General features: G+C 42.2%; 1 protein-coding gene across 1 annotated transcript in view; it reads left to right on the top strand.

Annotated features, from left to right (window-relative positions):
* ITGA9 (integrin subunit alpha 9) overlaps positions 1 to 20,287 on the top strand; it is a 953,395-nt gene that overhangs the window by 832,372 nt on the left and 100,736 nt on the right. The gene's annotated exons all lie outside the window — the stretch shown is intronic.

Here is a 20,287-nt window from a genome sequence, read left to right as displayed (position 1 = left end):
GGCAGGCGAGCAAGCGGCAAGTAGGTAGGCAGCCAGGCAGGGGCAGGCATCAGTGTAAGTGGGCAGGGCCGGGTTCAGCAAGTGATGTGATTTGCTGGTTTTCCAAACTGCTCAAACTTTTCACTACTGGTTCCCCTGAAGTAGTGCAAACCAGCTGATTACCAGCTCTGAATACTAGCAACTGATAATCGATTTAAACAATGGCAGAGGAATATTTCCGCCCCAGGCGCCTAATGGACCCGGTGTGATTCCAGAGGGAGCTTGTGTAGACACCTGATTCCCTTGTCCAAAGCCCGGCGGAGTCCTTAGTGTTTGCCTGGAATAGGGCAGCATCTGGGATGCTAGATTGGATTGCACCTGAGCAACCTTTCTGCGGCAATGGATCATGAAGAGCCCCTTGGTTTACTGAGGAACTTTGGGAGATGAAATGCCAGAAGAGGCATCTAGAGCGATGCTGGAGGATCAGTAAATCTGAGTCCAACCAAACATGATGAAGAGCCCATTAGGGCTTATTTAGTGGCAATAAGGGTGGCAAGATGTGTGTATTTTTCCGCTCTTATTGCATCTGCAGATTCTCACCCGGCCGCCCTGTTTAGGGTGACCCGCTCTCTTCTTAATGTGGAGAGAGGGATCCCTTTGCAGGGTAGAGCCAAGGAATTTGTTCCCTTTCTGACAGACAAAATTGCCCAGATTTGGGTAGACGTGGACTGCTATTGGGCAATGTCAAGCAAAGTGACTGGGGTTAGTTTTAGTCCTGTTGTATGGGATACATTTGATCCTGTAACTCCTGATGTAGTAGACAAGGCCATAGGAGCAATGAGTGCCTCCACTTGTTTATTGGACCTGTGTCCCTCCTGGCTGGTTTTGGCCAGTGGGGAAGTGACACAAGGCTGGATCCAGGTGTTAGTCAATGCTTCATTGAGTGAGGGGTCCTTCCCGCAACCTTTGAAGGAAGCAGTTGTGAGGCCCCTCCTCAAGAAGCCTTCCCTGGATCTAGCCTCATCGAACAACTATCACCATGCCTCCAGCCTTCTCTTTATTGGGAAGGTTGTTGGGAAAGTGATGGTGCTCCAACTGCTGTGGACCTTGGAAGAAGCGGATTGCCTAGACCCATTTCAATCTGGCTTCAGACCTGGTTACAGATGGATGATCTCTGGCAGGCCCAGGATAGAGGTCACTCCTCTATCCTGGTGCTATTTGATCTCTCAGTGGCTTTCGATACCATCGACCATGGTATCCTTCTGTGACAGCTAGAGGGGTTTGGAGTGGGAGGCACTGTTTTACGGTGGTTCTCCTCCTACCTCTCTGGTCGATTGCAGTGTTGGTGGGAGGACAGAGGTCGACCCCAGACCCTCCTATGTGGGGTACCTCAGGGGTCGGTCCTGTCTCCTCTCCTATATAACATCTACATGAAACTGCTCGGTGAGATCATCCAATGACATGGGGTGGGTTACCAACAATACGCTGATGATATTCAGCTGTATATCTCCACCCCATGTCAGTTCAGTGAAGCAGTGGAAGTGATGTGCCGGTATCTTGAAACTGTTAGGGTTTGGATGGGGGTCAACAGGTTAAAACTCAACCCTGACAAGACTGAGTGGCTGTGAGTCTTTCCTCCTAAAGGCGATACCATCTGCCTGTCTTTGGTACTGGGAGGGGAAGAAATTTCCCCCTCGGATAAGGCTCACAACTTGGGTGTCCTCCTAGATTCACAGCTGAGGCTACAACATCTCTCAGCTGTGGCTAAGGGGGCTTTTACACAAGTCCATCTTGTCTACCAGTTGCGGCCCTACCTTGACCAAGAGGCGCCCCAGAGAGTCACTCATGCCCTCATCACCTCCTGTGTTGACTATTGCAATGCGCTCTTCATGGGGCTACCCTTGAAGAGCATTCAGAAACTCCAGCTGTTGCAGAATGCAGCAGCATGTGCAATAATGGGTGTACCAAGTTATGCCCATATTACTCCAACGTTACGCGTGCTGCATTGGTAGCCAGTCGGTCTCCAAATGCAATTCAAAGTGTTGGTTATTACCTTTAAAGCCCTAAATGGCTCAGGCCCAGACTATTTACGGGGGCCCCTTGTCCCTCATACCTCGCTGCATCCAGTAAGGGCCCACAGAGTTGGCCTTCTCCAGGTCCCGTCTGCCAAACAATGTCAGCTGGCAGGACCTCAGGGAAGAGTCTTCTCTGTGGTGGCTCTGACTCTTTGGAACCAACTGCCTGCAGAGATCCACATTATCTCCACCCTACCAGTCTTCCTGAAAGCCATTAAGACCTGGCTTTTCCGGCAGTCCTGGAATTAGGCTGATTGTAAGTATGTATGGTTTTTATATTATTGTTATTATTTATTTTTATTATTAGATTTTCACTGTTTTTATTGTTGTTGTATTTATTCCAATTGTTAACCACTCAGAGTCCTTTTGGAGTGAGCGGCATATAAATACAAACAAACAAACAGACAGACAGACAATAAATAAATAAATACATTTGCAGCAGAGGCGGAGTAACGACGTGGACACAGAGCTGGATTTAAAACTGGGTCATTTTTATTAATTAAATTATCATAAATTTAATTTAACCTAACAAGGACCCCCAGGGCCAAACAAATTACTTCCGGGGCGGAAATGACACCAGAAAAACTTCCGGGGCAACATATGGGCGTAGCTCCATGCTGATCCAGGTGAAGGGGCATGTGGGAGGTCTTGCCGTCTAACCTCTGAAAGGGGATAGAAATGAGCAAGACCCAAAGGCAGGTTCTCCCCAATTGCTCAGATCGATTTAAAGGCACCATGAGCCCTTGGAGAGAATCTGCCAATCATCCCCAAAGATGCCCAATGGAGAACATGCAGTTGCTAAACACCACCCAATTTCCGCCCCTAACCTGCCAACCCTATGACCAAAAGTAAGCCAATTAAAAACTAATCAGGGAGCGAAGCACCCCCTAACCAACCATCCTTCACCACAGTGTGGAATAGGCGAAAAAACGGTCGCAGAAAATACCAAGACCGCCAAAAATTCCTATTCGGCCCCTTAAGGTCAACCCACAGTAGCACACTGAAAGATAGGGAGGGAGGGCGGGTGTTCACCTGCTCGTCGTCGGGGTGAAAAGGAGGCCCCAAGCCTGCACAGCCCCTTATATAGGGCTGGCAGGCTCCGCCATCCCGACGACATCATCGGGCGAGGCCGATGACTAGCATGGCTGGGATCTTGTGAAATCTCGCGAGATCCTGGCTTTCAAAATGGCGGCTGCGCCGGGAGCCGCGTCTCCCTGGCCCTGCCGCAAATCCGGGCCGGGGAGTGTTCTGCCTGACTGGCCTCCAGAAAAGAAGGTCAAACACACACGTGGATAGTTAGTCAGCAAACTGTCTGACGAATTGCCAGCCCCTTCCCCTGAACTGTCTGCCAATTCTTTCTGGCTGTCAGCCCCATCTTCCTGACTGTCTGCTGCATCATCCTGGCTGTCAGCCAGGCTTTCACAGTCACTGTGTGCCGCGTCTCCCCTATCTGTGGGGGCAACAGCTGGCCCAGGCCCAAACACAACAGGGAGTAAGTCACCGGCCGGGCATTCTATGACAAAGGGAAAGAAAAACAAGAATTAGATACAAGCTATTGCATGATACAAGGAAAGAGGAGATTTAGGTTACCAGATTTAAAATTGTATTTTAATGCCTGCTGTCTGACCTAGTTAGAAGAGTATATGAACCTCCAGAACAAGAAACTAATTGAATTAGAGGACTATGAATTAGTGTTTGGAGGGCATAGTTATTTATGTTATGATAAAGTTAATATTGATTTTAATAATCACTTTGCTAGACTTGCCATATTTGCAGAGTTTGGAATAAATATAAAACAAGGTTGTCTACAAAGTTGTCTCTCTGGTTGTCCCCCTAGGAAGCTTTTTTTAAAGAAAAGAAATGGTTATGAAGCCAGACTGGTGGATGTATGGTAAAATAATATCTTTCAACTCTGATGATCCTACACTAAAGTCGAGGGAAGAACTTGAATTTGATTATGTTTACCATTGGTTTATATATCAATAACTGAAAGAAAGATTTAAATTAGATAAAAAGAGTTGGAAATCTTATTGCGTGGTAGTGATGAACATTATTGCTAAGATTTATAAAATGTTAAATTTGGAAAGTAAATATATAAAATATTGCATGATTTAGTGAGCAAGGAATTTTGGATATAATGTAAGGCTTGAACAATGGGAAAATATGTGAACAAAAGGTTTAAAATTTACACTAAATTATAATTTAAAAGGAAAATTTTATAAGATGATGTATCACAAGTTCATAAAAAAGTTCATTAATGCCAACAATATAATTCAGCGAAGATTTCTACAGTCAAAGACGCTTCCTCATTGGTAAGCACATGTTAAGATTGCAGCATTAATAGTTTAAATAAGCTAGTAAACTGTAAGCTGCCCCAAAGGCTCAATTACTTGAATCATCTGTGGATAACAATTTCAAACAAATCATTGGAACAACCAGATTAATTCATGAAAATTTGGTCAAAAATTATGAGTTTAGTTCAGGGCTGTTTATTATGTAATTCAGCCTGTTATCCCTCATTCCAGATTTGGTTTAATAAGGATTGTGTTCAGCCCATAGTAAATAGAGAGTTTATAGAAAACTCTGTTTTATAATGATTTTCTTTTATTGAAGAAGGAATATAAAAAGCTTCTGAGGATATAAAAAGAAAAATTATTCATTAGTGAAATCAACAGTGCTCCAACAAATAATAACAAAGAAGTATGAATCTCTTCTGCCATATTTATCTTGCTTTTCAGATAAATTTAGCGCCAATGCCAAAGACATAACCTTTTTAGAATTAAGACATGATTCCCATCTAGTGGCTAAATAAATATCTAGCAGCATGAATATCTAAACAAAATATTTTGAGAACTTACTCAATGTTCCTTTTTGTAGTAATCCCCTCCCCCACTTTATTTGATTCCTACCCTAATTGGCTTGCTATCTCAAAACTGGAAATCAAGATCTCAGTTGAAGAGCAGCAGACAAATGTATGAACTTGCCAGAATTGCTGAAAATACATGCTGATTGGGAGCTCTCTATTAGACATCACAATTAATAGCTTTTATTGCTCCCAAAGAGTGCTTAATTCTATCTCTCTCCTGTTATACAGGAAAGGCAATGTTCCCGGCCCAGTTATTTATAATCCAATTAGCTTATTTGTTCTGGGCTCAATTTTTATACTGTAAGGTTTCAGATTTGTTCTATTCAAATAAGGACATTTTAATCAAAAAAAAGAGCAGATTTTAAGGCAGGATATTCCACCATGAATCAGTGAGTAATATTTAGCTGAAAAATATTACAGTTTTACTAAAGGTATCAGATATCTCAGTTTGATTAGAGCTTTGCTGCATTTTTCTTGGGCCCTGCCTGAGTCTATGTCATCTCAGATTATATGTCCTATCTCAACTATTTCTAGCACTGTATTCTTCTCAACAGAGAATAATGTAATTGTTCCTTGGGTCTATGGGAACCATTTCCCCAGTTTAGGAGTCACATCATTGAGTGTTCCTACATCACTGGGACTTGTTTGTCATCTGTTTTTTATTCATCTTTTCTCATCTGTTTTTTTATTCAGCCCTTTCTATCACAAATATTTCACAATGTCTTTCCTCAGCTACCTGTCAATGATACATCCTATACAGAGTCTTGTCTTACTTGGGCACTTCCTCTGCTTGATCTTCCTCCCATGACTGCTGCTGTTTCAGGCTTTCTCTACGCAGCTCACTTTTGGGTGCCATCTTACTGATGTACTCTTGGATGGTCTGGATTTTATCTAAGACATTCAGTTACTTTGACACTTCTAGACTCTGCCTGCTCTTTCTTTGAGCAGAGCATACATGCTGATGGCATTGTTCTTCTCAATGTTACTGCCTTTCTTGTCTCCTCATGGTTTCCATATGACTGGGATATCAAGATACCAGTAGCTGCTACACATGCTTGCTATGAAGCCCACCGGAAGTTTCATCCCATCAGTCTTAACTATCTGCCCCTCTTCTTTGTTGCAATATCTGTAAAAAATATGTTTTTTACAGTTATCTTGACAGGCAGACATACAGTAGTGTCCCTTAAGCCATCAATGCTGTGAATTCCCACAAGAAGATTTTCAACCCTTGTCTTGGAGTTGAGTGACCATAGATAGAATGTACTTTCCTCAATCTTTTCCAGCCACTCAATTGCAGTGCGTAAAAAATATACTCAACTATATAGAATTATATTAAACTACATTTAAACTTAAGGCTTAGACTTTATAAATTAATAAACCGGAGCATACCAGTTTTGACTGGAGCCAGGGGTAGGTTGTTCACAGAGAACTAGAACTCACTTCCTGAAAGTGATTTCCTGTTCTGGCCTCTTGGAGACATGTAGCTCAACTCAGGGTACTGGTGATACGCCAATTCTGGACTTTGGGCTCAAGCTGCTGCTATTTGACACCAGGTCAGTTATAAATAAAACTCCCCTCATCCAGGATTTACTTTTCGATGAGGAGGCTGACCTGGTGTGTGTTACTGAGACCTGGCTGGGCCCTGAGAGAGGTGTTCAGCTGTGTTTCACGTGTGGCATCAGCCATGACTCCAGGGAAGGGGGAGGAATGGCTATTATAGCTCAGAAGACGTTCAGCCTACGCAGGTTCTCTGCTCCTGAGTTAGCAGGTTGTGAGCACTGTCCCCTCTAAGGTGCACAGCCATGTGGCTTCCCACCCAGCAAAGGCCTGCCGTGCAGCGTTTTCCAATGCTGCACAAGAGCTGGCCACTATTTCTTCCACCCAACGGCTGATCTCTCTCCTGGGCTAGTTGGTGGGAGTGCCACAGTTTCTGGAGCTGCAGCTCCCACGTGGCACAGGAAGGAAGAGGCTCGGGGAGCCCACACCCACCACCCCTGCAGTCCCCCTGGAAGGAAGCCAAGACAGCCGTAGAATGGAACGAGGAAGGCAGGTAGGCAGGCAGGCACGGGGCTGCGGGGACCTGCCGGTCACCCAATCCCAGCCCAGAGCATGTCTGACAGGATTCAAGAGAGAGAGGAAGGGAGGAAGATCAACAGCTTTCCACTACCACCTGCTAGCCACCCACGGGAGATATGTCCATTGTCAGCTGGGCCTTTAAGGGTGGGAGGGAATCTCTGAGCATGCTTTGGATAAAAAGTTCTATCCTACCTAGTGAGCTCCTCAGTTGTAGTGTAGACATTTACCTTTTTTGATTCTCGAGTAAGTGCTGGGCAACTCGCAAGATTGGGTTTGCCTGGGGAAGGCGGGTGGGTTGCAAAACTCTCAAAAGAGTTTACAAAGATCTGAGGTTGGAGCTATTATGGGTTGGCCGAGAAAAGCCTGGTGGATATTGCATGGGTAATGGATTTGCAATGGGGGGGAGGATAAACTTTGTAATTGGGTATCCTTGGCTTTTAGCGTTCCTCGGGCTTCAGCCAGTATATCATTGAAGAGATGCGTTAAAGAAATGCATTGAATTGGCAAATGCATTGAAGAATTGCCACCCCACACTTGGTGTGTATGTGTATTTTTGCTCCGCGTATTTTCATATTGCCTGGCCAAGCGCCATTCGGAAGCCACCTTGCCATTTTAAAAGTGGGCACATGGCTCACCACCTTAAAACTATGATGCAATGTTGTTTGGGTTTAAAAGGCTGAAAAAAAAGAATCAGCCACTTTTGGAAATGGCTGCTCAGTTAAAAACTTAGTCTCCCCCCCCCCACGTGGCAGGGTTGTTTTTAAAACCTTGTACGTAAGTAAGTTTGATTTTAGTTTTTTACCCCATACATAAGTACGTTTGATTTTTCTTTTCTTTTATAAAGGGTGGGGAGCGCTGCTTGAAGTCGATGAGGAACTGGGTAAAAAATAATTTTGCTTGGTTCAAAATGATGACTTTTCTACCATTCCGGATTTTGGGTGAATCTGGAAATCAATAAAGCAAACGGTGAGCCTTTTAGCTTTTATATACCATAGTTAAAGAGAATCAGGTCAGGCTCAACTTGGGGTGATTTACACAACCTCTTTCCGCCTATCCTCCCCCCTTTTTTGTTCCCAAGATCAGCGTGCAATCAGGCAGTAATGCTTTGTTTCACCACCAGAGCACCCCCTCCAAAGTATTTCCCTTCCCAAAACTTGCTCCTCTATGTCTTGGCAGTGTGGGGGAAGGAGGAAATAAAAACCCAAGTCAAATAAACTTCAAACATGGTTGGTAAATCTACAGTAACTGAATTTAAACATGCCTGGGATAAACATATATCCATCCTAAAATAAAATACAGGAAATATTATAAGAGCAGACTAGATGGACCATTTTTCTTCCATCAATCTTCTATGTTTCTACTCTCAGGTGCTCTGGAGAATAACCTGATTCCCCCTTCTTTGTGGCAGCCTCTGAGATATTGGAACACTGCTATCATGTCGCCCCTAGTCCTACTTTTCATTAAACTAGACATACCCAGTTCCTGAAACCGTTCTTTATATGTTTTAGCCTCCAGTCCCCTGATCCTCTTTGTTGCTCTTCTCTGCACTTTTTCTAGAGTGTCTTAACATCCTTTTCCCACTGTGTCAACCAAAACCGAATGCAGTATTCCAAGTGTGGCCTTACACTTGGAGTAACGCATAGTATCATAGTGAGATGCCACAGATTTCACTTCCAGGCTCAAAGCGATAGCAAACTCCCCCCCCCCATCAACTATGGTTGGAAAATGATGGAAACTGTCACAAAAAGGCATGTTGATTTTTCAATTCTGGCTTTGACAGCATTTGTTCTAATGGCCTGTTCTTGTGCCGCCAGTATTAGTCCTTCTGTCTCCCTTTTGAGTGTTCCACTTGTAAGCCATGACCAGGTCTTTTCTTTATCCACTTTGCCTTCAATCTTCTCCAAAAACTGGCCATGCAATGCTTTGTTCCGCCAACTGTCCATACGACATTGAGTTACAGTTTTTCTATACTGATCCTTGGTTTGCTTCACCTTGAGAAGCTTCCTATTGTTGACCTCCATCAACGCTGACTCTTTGCTCTCCTTCTCATAGTCAGCTAATGCATGCTTCTCTTCTTCCACTGTCTGCTTCACTTGCAAAAGTCCTCTGCCGCCTATTTTCCTTGGTAAATACAGCCTGTCAACGTCACTGCGAGGGTGTAGTGCATGATGGATCGTCATTAATTTTCTGGTTTTCCTGTCCAAGTTGTCCAGCTCTGCTTGAGTCCAGTTCACTATGCCAGCTGTGTATCTAATGCCAGCTATGGCCCAAGTATTTATAGCCTTGATAGTGTTGCCACCATTCAGTTTGCTCTTCAAAATTTTTCTGGTCCTCTGGATGTACTCTTTGCTGATCACAGTTTTCACATGACCATGCTTGATATTATCCAGTTGCAAGATGCCCAAGTATCTGTAGGCTTCTGGCTGGTGGCACTTGAGGGTTTGACCATTTGGCATTTCAATGCCCTCACTTTCAGTGATTTTTCCCTTTTTCAGTGCCACTGTGGCACATTTATCCAGGCCAAACTCCATGCTGCTGCTGCTGCTGCTGCTGATGATGATGATGATGATGATGATTATTATTATTATTATTATTATTATTATTATTTACTTATTAAACTTGTATCACAACTCAAGGTGATATTGATCATTTTTGTCTCCCACTTTTTTCCTTTGTAATATGCTGAACTTAGAAACAATGGCCTTACCCACTAATAACTGAATACTACAGCTAAGAGTTGATTTGAATTAGGTTCTCCCTGCCTTAATCAGCCTCCCAGCTACCACAACACTATTGGTCTCCATTTTTAAAAAAAATAGTTTTTATCCGAATTTAAACACTAAAAAAAACAATACACACACACACAAGAAAACAATACACAGAAAATACACAAACACATAATAATATAAATACATCCCCAAAACAAAAGAAAGAAAAATACAGTGGTAACTCTACTTACGAACGCCTCCACTTACGAACCTTTTGAGACACAAACCAGGCGTTCAAGACTTTTTTGCCTCTTCTCACGAACCATTTTTGACTTACGAACCCTTGCTTCTTTCGGCAGCTGCTGCTGCAAGCAGCAGTCAAAACAAGCGCTTTAAAATTTGCAGGCTCTGATGATCGCAAGGGAACTGGAGCCAGGTTTTGCTGTGCGGGGTCTCCCCCCTTCCCCATCCCATCTGCTAGAAAACGGCACGGAGGAGCCGCCCCGGGGTGGCAGGTGGATAAAGCAAGGCTAGCAGAGTGCTTTGAAAGACAGCGAAAGAGTGCATGTGTAGGGAGAAAAGCAAATGGTGTCCTTTGAAATGAAGCAAAAGAGAGTGTGCGTAGTGAGAAAAGTGAGTGGGATCCTTTGAAACGAAGCAAAAGAGTGTGTGTGTTGGAAGAAACATCTCGCTACATCTCAAAGGATCCCACTCACTTTTCTCCCTACATACGCACTCTTTCGCTATGCTTCAAAGGACACCACTCACTTTTCTCCCTACACATGCACTCTTTTGCTTCATTTCAAAGGACACCACTCACTTTTCTCCCTACACATGCACTCTTTCGCTACATTTCAAAGGACGCTGCTCGCTTTTCTTCCTACACACGTACCCTGTCCCCATGTCTCCAATCACCCCGCTCACTTTTCTTCCTATACACGCATCCTTTCACTGCCCCTCCTCGCCCTCCATTCACCTCGCTTCTAAAGTTTTGGATTTTCCTAATGGGTTTGCATGCATTATTTGCTTTTACATTGATTCCTACAGGAAAAATTGCTTCTTCTTACGAACAGTTCTACTTACGAATCTGGTCACAGAATAAATTAAGTTCATAAGTAGAGGTACCACTGTATTACTCTCCATTTTAATTGGTGGGTCTGCTCAAACAGATCTTGAAGCTGTCTGTTTATTATCTAAGAAAGTGTTATTTTTCATCTATGTAATCAGGAAGGAGTATAGATTTAATATCTGCTAAAGTAAAGAATAGGGAAAGTAAAGAATAGGATGAGTTGTTGATGCATGGAACCCACTATTGACTCTGTAGTATCATCACCTAACCCCCAAAACATTACCCTTAGACTATCCACTGTTGACCTCTCCCAATTCCTAAGAGGTCAGTAAGGGGCATGCATAAGTGCAACAACATGTTTTCCATCCCATCCTAATGTTTCTCTTTTACTAATATCATGTATATAAACACTGTTATATCTTTGTATACTACCAATACATACTTGACAAAACAATCAAACAAACAAATAAATAATAAAAACAAGATAACTCCTTGCTTAAAAACTTGTGCTGACCAATTGGCCCCCATCTTCATCTGCATCTTTAATAAATCACTAGAGATGTGCTATTTTCCTTCTTGCTTCAAATGCTCTACTATCATCCCAGTGTCAAATGAAACCCACCATCAAGGAACTGAATTGCTTCAGACTGGTTGGTCTAATATCTGTAGTTATGAAGACCTTTGAAAAGCTAGTGTTTGGCCACCTGAGAACTACCATGAATCCACTATTAGACCCATTGCTAATTGCCTACCGAGCAAATAGATTGACAGATGATGTTGTTAGTATGACTCTGCACTACCTCTTACAACATTTTGAATTTCAAAAGACCTATGCAAGAGTCTGAGAACTACCACGAATCCACTATTAGACCCATTGCTATTTGCCTACCGAGCAAATAGATTGACAGATGATGTTGTTAGTATGACTCTGTACTAAATCTTACAACATTTTGAATTTCAAAAGACCTATGCAAGAGTCTTCTTTGTATTCAGTTCAGCAACCAATACCATTATTCTGGACATTCTTCTAACTAAACTAAGCCAGTTAGCGGTATCTGAACATACTTATAAGTGGATCATAAGCTTCCTAACATATAGAAAGCAGCAGGTTTCCAAGGAACAGATTACAAGAGAATCTTTACTTCTGCTTACCATTTGTGTTAAACTGAATTTACCACTGTTTGCTACTTGTGTTAAACTGAACAGCATGGCTCCCAATGACCAATAAGGGTGCTTAGGGTTGGCCTTCTCTGAGTTCCATCAACTAAGCAGTGTCAGTTGGTGGGGCTGTGGGAGAGGGTCTTTTCTGTGGTGGCACTGGCTCTCTGGAATCATCTGTCTCCTGAGATCTGTACTGCCCCCACCCTACTGGCTGTTGTGGCTGGTCCATGTCCTGCTCAGCTGATCGCAGATTTTGAAGATGGGGATTGTATGCATATTGGTATCCTAGACCAGTGTTCTTGGCAACCCAGTATGAGAGTTAAGAGGATGATGAGTCAGAGACTGAAAGCCAACCAGAGACTATGGCATCCCCAGAGGTGTTATTAAGTGACTCAGGAGATGATGACTAACCACTTATAGACACAAGCGTGCACAGAACTATGTCCAGACAGGATTATTTGAGAAGGAAGATGTTTGGATGTGAATAGTTCTATAGAACACTTGGTCACACCTTGTGACTATATAAGGGAAGGTCTTGTGAAGAATTAGTGTGAAGGGCAATGTTCCACAATGACAAGGTGTTCATTTCATGCTGTAGAGATCCAGTTTACTTTTTGACCGGTTTAAAAAAAATACACAGATTGCCTATCCGGGACTTCTGCCAAAATGCTGTAGGTTTGAAATGATTAATAGACCCTTGTCAGAGACTTAATGAGCTGTTGGAATCTGGCCTGGAAAACTAATTAGCCATGGACCGCTGCCCAGTTCCTGATAAGATTTTTTTTTGCACTTTGGAAAACATTTTATTAAATGTATAAACATTAAAAAGACAGTACATGATCTATCATTTTGTTACATATTTGTTTGTTTTTGATATTGTACCATTTGTCTTAAAAGAGACAGAAACAAACACCACAACAGGACATAACAAACCCCCCCCCCAAAAAAAAAGAATTGGATAAGATACTATTGGAACCAGGAAGAAAATTCTTAACTAGAATACAGTGATCCCTCGATTAGCACGGTCTCGATTAGCGCGAAACGCTGCAACGCGGTTTTTCAAAAAATATTAATTAAAAAATAAGTCCGTGCTAGTTCTCTCTCTCTTTCTCTCCCTGTTGCCGGCGTGGTATATGAGAGAGAAAGAGAGAGGCAGAGGTTGGGCGCATTACCGGGAGGTGGAGGCGGCGTGGGGACGCTGGGTGCCGGGGACACCGAGGAGGGGGTGGACGTGGCCTCTCAGCTGCAGAGCCGAACAAGGGCGGAGGCAACGGCGGAGTCCGGCGCTGGGGCCATGCGGGGCCGCTCATCCAGGGGGGCGTGGACTGGCAAGTCGCCCTCCTTTCTCTCTCTTTCTCTCTCTTATACCACACCGGTAACAGGGAGAGAAAGAGAGAGAGCGGAGGGCACCTTGCCGGTCCACGCCCCCCTAGATGAGCGGCTCCACATGGCCCCAGCGCCGCCCAGGCAAAGGGGAAACCCCAAGATCGCTTGCCGCTTGCCGCTTGCCGTATTGCAGCGAAGGAGGCGAAGCAAGGCTCCAAGCTGCAATACGGCAAGCGGCAAGCGGCAAGCGATCTTGGGGTTTCCCCTTTGCCTGGGCGGCGGGAAGACCAAGGGAAGGTTCCTTCAGCCGCCCAACACCTGATCCGCTCCGCAGCGCTGCAGCAGCGCTGCGGGGTTTCCCCTTTGCCTGGGCAACGGGGAAACCCCATCTTCGGCTCCTCGCTGCTTCCGCGCTGCGGAGCAGATAAGCTGTTGGGCGGCCGAAGGAACCTTCCCTTGGTCTTCCCCGCCGCCCACATGCAAACTCCACCATCTGCGCATGTGCGGCCATGAAAAAAATGGCGCGCATGCGCAGATGGTGTTTTTTACTTCTGCACCACTATAACGCGGAAATCGATTAGCGCGGGAGGTCTTGGAACGTAACCCCCGCGCTAATCGAGGGATCACTGTATATAAATACTTATTAAACTATAAAATTTAAGGAGGAGAGAAAGATAGTGCTTTTTAAGACATTTTCTATTTTTTTAATTCAAAGGGCTTGGGCAGATATTACTGGCTGGTAAGAAGGAGAAAGGCAAGAAAAGGACAATTTTATTGGCAATTTGAGTTCAAGCACAGACCACTCACAGATTAGGCTGGGCCGGGACTAGACTGGGAAGGATAAAAAGGAGGGGAAAGCCTTTTGGGTATCTGTTTGAGAACAATTATTTCTTTCTCTTGGTACATTATTTTCCATTTCTTGTTGTTTTATATATTTCATATCTTATAAATTTTTTTGTGAATCGTACATGAACTTCTCTTGGTAATCTATGGTTTTTCGCATAGTTTGTCTGGATCCTGTATGTCTCATCAATATGGTTTTTCACCTCCTCTATTTCAATTTGTGTATTTTCACTTATTAGTTCTGCTATTTTATTAAATAAATCTTCTTCTGCGTTCTCCGGAATATTTTGGAAGCGTAGGAATTGTGCAGACTTCTCCATCTCCAGTATTGCAATTGAGCCCTCCAGCTCTTTATTGGCAGCTCTTAATCTTCCCTCTGCTTCTCCTATTTTGTCTTCTGTTTTTATTATATTTGTTTCCAATTTTTTAATTCTTTGTTTGTGGTTGATAATGATTTCTTGTATATTCTCCATTCATGTCTCTAGGCCTTCAATTTTATCTGTCATTTTTTCAAAGTTCTTATTTGTTTCTTCCTGGTTCTGTTTCTTGGGTTTCTTGGGTTGCTGAAGCAGATTCCTGGCTCCCTTACCATAAATTCCTGGATTAGATTTAAAGATGCCTGTATTGATTGGAGAGATGTTTTTTCCACTGTCACAATTTCTATACTTGGTTTTGTATTAGCTATAGGAGGGGTTCCAGGTGTAGATTTTTTCTGGTATATGGAAAGGTTAATTGACATACTCAGAGTTCTCTCTGGAAGTTCTCAGATTTTCCCTGTATTTATATTAAAGTTAGTCTGTAGATAATATAATCAGCAATACTAACTATTTAGCGGAAGGAGTAATAGTCTTATTTTGGGGGATCAATCAATCAGTCTTGTCACATTTATCACACTTATCACACCTCTAAACTTATCAACTATTAATCAATAATTAATAAATAAATTTATAATAAATACCAAATTTAAAATTTCTAATTATATATCTATATATATCTGTCTTAATTAATCAGTAAATATACTTAAATATACTTAATATTGTTAGTGCAGTATTAATCAATAATAGTTAATGACAATAAATATGATATCTATTTAATTTACTTCAAGATTAATTTTGAATTAAATATTTCTTAATAAACTAAATTGATATATATTATATGCTATATAAATTGAAGTTTTAGAGTTTAAAAGTTTAAGACTTATATTATATTCACTATAATCACTATATAATTCATCAGTTACTACATTACTATCTTAAATAAACAATTAATTTTCCCCAAATTCAAATCTCCGGGGGGGGGGGGATCAGGTTATAATTAAACAGAAGGTAAATGTAAATGGAAAAATAAAAAGAAACAGATACAAATAGAGGGGGTAAGAGAAGGGAGGAGTAAAGAGGAAGAATGAGAGAAAGAAAATAAAAATTGAAACAAGAAAAAGAAAAAGGAAGAGGGAGGAAGGGAGAGAAGAGGGAGGAGAAGGAGCAGAGGTTCACAATTACTTGAGTAAACAGCACCAATCAGAAATTAGATTATTAAACTATGTTTAAGTACTTAAATTATCCAGATATGTTTAGAGTTGAAATTATTGATGTTAATTATAAATTGTAGATTATAAATTTGTAGAGCTTCTGGATTCTCATCAGCTGGTTTCTGGTGTTTAACAGTTCAGTCTAAGACTTAAGACAGCAACAGTAAGATCTCTGGATTACTATAGGTATCAGTTTCAATCTCTAATGGTCTCTCCTGTAGAAAAGAGTGGTGTCTCCAGCCTTTCAGTCACATGCACACAACTTCACACTCTCCTCTCCCGAACTTTCTCAGTTTATCAAACCAAACCTTCAAGTTTTCCAATCCCCATTTCCAAACGGCATGATCACAATCACGATCACGATCTCCCACAATCTCCCACGATCTGTCCACCGATTCTGGATCTCTCACGTCCCACACAGGCAACTCAGCAAGCTCAGCAGATGTATCAGGCGCCTCAATTTCTTTCACTGCCGGTTCTCCTCAATCTTTCCTCCAACCTCTGATCTCAATCTCCGATCTCTGACTTCCAGTCTCGATCTTCAATCTCAGTCGATCTCACTTCGCCAATCTCCAAACCGACTGCCAAACTGTTCTCTGATCACCATGAGAAAGCACCAGCCTCAACTATTGCCTTCGTAAAATCTGTCTTCACCAACCTTCCTTTGACCACCAGTCACTTCCACCCATCATCAACAACTTTCTTTTACTTCTCTGCACCTTGGAATGCTCCGCTCTCTTTAATCACCGATATTTAAGAATAGGGAGACTGCCTATTTTCTTCTTCTAAACTCTTTTTCCCTCTGGTTTTCTTACGGGTAAGTAGATTATAGTAGTTTAATAAGAACGGCTGCTCCCATGCTCCTCCTTTTTCTTCCAGATGTCAGCTCAGTGCGCCAAGCCTTTGGGCTGGAGTTAGAGCTCCAACTTTTTTTCTGCCAAAACACGGGGATTTCGCCACCCACAGTGGGGGCTTGCACCCCACCCACTGTTGGACACTTCCCCTTGTCCTAACTCTCCTCTCCAGGGAGAATTGTCTCCAATTATATGTTTTTTTTGGTGAAAAATCTTGAGTGTAAACCAGGAGCTTCTAGCCTACATGTCGCTTCAGCTTGGCCCCACCCCGGAAGTTGAAAAAGGAGGTGAAAAACCATATTGAAGAGACATACAGGATCCAGACAAACTATGCTAAAAACCACAGAAAAGTACATGTACGGTTCCCCAAAAAATCTATTAAGAGATAAAATATATAAAACAACAAGAAATGGGAAAGTAATGTACCAGGAGAAAGAAATAATTGTTCTCAAACAGATACCCAAAAGGAGAAGAGAAAAAAAGAAGAGACTCTGATTATTTAATGGCTAAGCTTATGAGAAGGGAAATACCATTTCGATGGTTAATCCCGGAAGGACTTTTAATAACCTGGAATGGGAGGAAAATCAAAATCAATTCATTTGAAAAAGCCGATTATTTTATCAGACAACACCTAGAAAAAGAAGGAGATAACAATTCAGATACAGAACACAATCTTCCTCTTCCTGCTTGTTATACCTCTAGCTATGCAGCCAAGCATTCTACTTGCTTTCCCTACCACCTGACTGCACTGTTCACCCATTTTGAGACTGTCAGAAATCACTACCCCTAAATCCTTCTCTTCTGAGTTTTTTGCTAACACAGAACTATTTATTTATTTATTTATTTAGATTTGTATGCCGCCCCTCTCCGCAGACTCGAACTGCCAATACAATACTCAGATTGGGGATTCTTTTTCCCCAAGTGCATTATTTTACATTTGGAAACATTAAACTGCAGTTTCCATTGCTTTGACCACTTATCTAGTAAAGCTAAACCATTTGCCATATTACAGACGCCTCCAGGAATATCAACCCTATTGCACACTTTAGAGTCATCGGCAAATAGGCAAACCTTCCCTACCAAACGTTCTCCTATGTCACTCACAAACACATTAAAAAGCATAGGACCCAGAACAGACCCTTGTGGTACACCGCTTGTAACCTGTCTCTGCTCAGAATACTCACCATTCACAATAATTCTCTGTTGTCTACTCTTCAGCCAGCTGCAAATCTACTGAACTATCCAGGGATTAAGTCCAATCTTCACTAATTTATGTATCAGCTCCTTATGTGGAACCATATCAAAGGCTTTGCTGAAGTCCAGATATGCAATATCCACAGCACCACCTTCATCCCCTATGTCACTCACAACTCTTAATTAAAATCATGGGATATGCAGAAATATCAAAATTGACAATGGAGATGCAAAATAGGGATGAAACCGACTTCTATAATGCCTGGGGGAAATGGTATCATTGGCTAGGGAAAAAAATCTAAATATTATTAAAAAAGAAGACTCTTCAACAATGATCTCATGTACTGGCAACACACCAAGAAACTAAAACAACCTTTTCACATAACTCACAAAAGACATTGTTCGACGCAACCTACAACAATCACTACGAACAAAACCCTAAAATATTGACTGCTTGTCAGATAAATACCAGCATTATCTACAAAAATTCAACTAACACTACACAATGAACTAATAAAAAATTAAGGGAAACTTACACCAACTACACATCTAAATCAGAGGTTGTATATATCGGAAGTGCTAGCTAAATAGCTGGCACCATCTCTCTTTCCCCCTCTTTTTTCCAAATCCCCTTTTCTTCTCTCTTTTCCCTAATTGCCCCTTCCCATTATATCTTCTACCTTTCTTTCTTCCCTCTTTTCTTCTATTTCTCTCATACTACAATATATATGATTATTATGCCATTTATCATATTTATTTCTGTTCTATTTTAATGTATATAAGGATTATGTTTTTTTTAAAGAAAAATATCTTCAGTCTTCTATATACATGAACTTTACATCAACTATATTCAGCTTACTTACAAGTAGATATTCAACCAAACCAGGTTACAAGTAGATACAAAACCAATCCAGGTTTCTTTGTACCACTATCTCAGTTCTATTCAATATCTAACTCATGCTCATATTGCTCCAGCCAGCCAACTAACAACCACCATCAATAGCAAATGAACCCAAGGGAATGGTAAAGTTGATCTGCATCTTATAATGCCCTAGTCAATTAGGCTGCAGTTCTCACCCAATGACTCAGCATTAGCATGCTTACATCCTACCTTTTACCTTATATGGTAATACATTCTACTTTTCACCTTATTTGGTGCTACAATGAAATATCACCCAGGATTGCTAAGCCTGACAGTAATCACATAGAATTTAGAGAGGGATGCTCTAAATCTTGAAGACAGATGGGCTTCCTCCTAGCCAGTTCTAACCTGACACTAAGGTCGCTATGTTCTGGGGATGAATCACTATCAAGCTAGTGCCTCTGAGTTCTCAAAACACCTGTGCAGAATTGTATTGGCTACCAGTGGACTGGTGAAGGAGGGTGGGGTTTGAATTGGGAATAGCTTTACGCTTTGTGTGGGAGCTTCAGATTCTGTCTGACTTCTCTGTAACCACTTTCTCTCCATAAAAGTTATGGTTTCCTGAAGGAGTAGCTGAGGCAGGTCATTACAAATAGGGTCTTCATAAAACTTTGTAGTGTGTGTCAGTACCTATTCGTGTTCCTAGATTGAGGGAAAGTATTCATAGTCACTCATTCTTTGGTCTTAGTCAGATTGCTAAAATGCACACCACATCGGGATGCTGAAGATTATCCAGAAACTTCAGATGGTGCAAAATGCAGAACTATGAGCAGTTATGTGTGTTTCTGGTAGAACGCACATTATACCTCTGCTTCATGAGCTGTGCTGGTTACAAGTTTGTTTCCAGGTCTAATTCAAGGGACTCGTGTTGACTTTTAAAGCCCTTCAGGGCATTCGGCCAGGTTACTCAAGGGACTGCCATTCCACTAGATCTATTGGTGCAGGGGTATCAAACTCAATTTCATTTATGCCTGAATCAGGGTTGTGTTTGACTTTGGGGAGCCTGGATGGGTGTGGCCAACTTGATGTCACTCATTTCAGGAGCACCCATGGGCGCCCAAGTGCTCTGCCAGTGAAAATGGGCTCCTAAGCTCCATTTTCAACTGCAACAGCTTCCTGCAACCCTCCCCCAGCAAAAATGGAGTGCAGGAAAGCTGCACCGGGCCCTTGCAAGCTCCATTTTTGACTGCAACTGTCTTCTAGAACTCTCGGCCAGTGAAAACAGAGCTCCATTTTTGCTGGCAGGGACACTGCGGGTCAGTCCTTTACTGTTTCCTGGGCAGCCCCATGGCCCAGATCTAAGCACCCCATGGGCCAGATCCAGTCCCCAGACCTTGAGTTTGACATTTCTATATTAGTATATGAGGACCCGGATTGTGGGGGCAATATGTTGGCTTTGTTAAAAAGTGCTATTGCTAACATGTTGTAAGCCGCCCTGAGTCTAAGGAGAAGGGCAGCATAAAAATCGAATAAATAAATAAATAAAATAAAGTATAAGCATGATATGAGTACTGTCAACTAGGAAGCTACATTTGGTGTGCCCTGGATAGTGGGTTTTTCTGCTGTGACCCTCATGCTGTAAAATCTTCCTCCTGAGGTAAGATTGGTCTCATATCTTCTGGGCTTCCAAAACTCTTTTGAGACTTGGTTATATCAACAGGTCTGTGACACCTAGGGGACAAGAAA

This window comes from Erythrolamprus reginae, chromosome Z, assembly GCF_031021105.1.
Source record: "Erythrolamprus reginae isolate rEryReg1 chromosome Z, rEryReg1.hap1, whole genome shotgun sequence".
NCBI lineage: Eukaryota > Metazoa > Chordata > Lepidosauria > Squamata > Dipsadidae > Erythrolamprus > Erythrolamprus reginae.
This window is presented reverse-complemented; position numbering and strand designations above follow the sequence as displayed.